The sequence below is a fragment of the Aplysia californica genome, unplaced genomic scaffold, assembly GCF_000002075.1.
Source record: "Aplysia californica isolate F4 #8 unplaced genomic scaffold, AplCal3.0 scaffold00446, whole genome shotgun sequence".
NCBI lineage: Eukaryota > Metazoa > Mollusca > Gastropoda > Aplysiida > Aplysiidae > Aplysia > Aplysia californica.
Window position 1 is genome coordinate 392,894 of NW_004797716.1, and position 1,479 is coordinate 394,372.

Genomic DNA, 1,479 nt, shown 5'->3' on the forward strand with positions numbered 1-1,479 from the left:
GGGTGGTTTAAAGAAAAGACTTCTACTGTGATCGAGTCCAAGCCCACAGCATGACCGGGAGAGCGTCGATGGTATGTGAGACCACGTGAGGTCGTGCGTACTGTAGGACTAGTCGGAACCATACTATCACGCTTGCCGGACGATGTGACGTCGTTGAGTCTACCTCGCCATCCCTCCTCTCCTCCTCCCCCACCTCCTCCCCTCCCCTCCACCCTCTTCCCAATCCCCTCCCTTTCTCCTCTTTCCCTCTCACCTTTCCGAGTGTGTGAGTACGAGTGAGCAGGCGGAGATTCCCCTCCCCCCCCCCTCCCTCCCTCGGTTATTTGCCCCTCACAGGGAAGAGAGAATAAATGAAGAACTAAAAGAAACTCGCTCTCCGGCGAAGAAGATTTGCCGCGCGCCGAGCGCTGTGGCACCAGAACGGTGTAGGCCAAACCTCCCGCGGACCTGAACCGCGCGCGAGACAAGATAACCTGTCATTACGCCGCTTTTGAGTGAGTTGAGGGGAAGAAGTTTGGCTCGTTGGAATCTTGACTGCGTGACTCGCAGGTACTCGTTTGTCTATTAACGGACGACAAATCATGTGGCTCGATGGTTTTAAATGACAGATGGTTTATTTTCTAATTGCTTGATCGGATTCTTGTTTTTGATTGGCTGCTCGTTCGACACGCCGTGATAGATTTTTTTAAAATGTCACTGTACCTTTCCTGAGACATTAATCTTTCCTGAACGGAAATGCTAGTTCAGAGTGTTTAAAGCGATATTGGATTTCAGGTTTGCTGATTTTTGAAAATATATTCAATTTAAGACGTGTAAACAACAATCAATTAATTCAGTTTCATTGACTAATAGTCTCGTCGGCAGTACCCATAGCTTCTAATCTGAGAAACTATTTCGATTTTAATTTTAGTTTCTTCTTGTTTTTCTTTTTTTTTATTGTTGGTTGTTTTCTTTTTTTAAAGAACTACGTGCATTTTGGAATGGACTGGGGTGATATTGGATTTCCCCAATTTTGTGAAACTATAAACCTGTCGTCCGTGACACAATAATTCCAACTGAAAAAGTTGTGATTAGTAAAGATTATCAGACTAAACAGCAATCTGAAAGAAAGTCTGGCCCAAAAGTGATGGACTGTGGTGTTTCCTATGTTAAAAAGAGACGCGGTGGGTGCTTAAACAGCTAGCACACATCGGATCTCTTCTGACGAATACATGCGAGGTCGTATCTGGTAAGTTATGGGCAATAACACAGTTTGTGATTACGAGAGAGTTGTTTGAACGATTGAGTATAAATATAGCATTTGTTTTTAACTGGGTTTTTTTTTTTAAAAAGAAAAAAGGGGTAGGGTGAAGTGATTGTGGAGATTGTGTGATTTTGTTTGGCTGTTATTTTTTAAATTGGGTTTGGGCGGGGGGTTGTCGTTATTGTTGTTGTTGCTGTTTTTGTTGTTTTCGTTAGTTTTGCTTTTGGAAAAAGGGG

General features: G+C 43.5%; 1 protein-coding gene across 2 annotated transcripts in view; it reads left to right on the plus strand.

The window, feature by feature from the left end:
• The first annotated feature begins 425 nt into the window (after positions 1-425).
• Positions 426-1,479, plus strand: part of LOC101856910 — a 106,592-nt gene continuing 105,538 nt past the window's right edge. Inside the window, exons 1-2 of one of the 2 annotated variants that reach the window (XM_013086238.2) lie at positions 426-549; positions 963-1,228. The gene's annotated coding sequence lies outside the window, so the exon portion shown is untranslated. The remainder of the gene's footprint in view (positions 550-962; positions 1,229-1,479) is intronic. The other variant, XM_005105005.3, reaches the window with a different exon arrangement.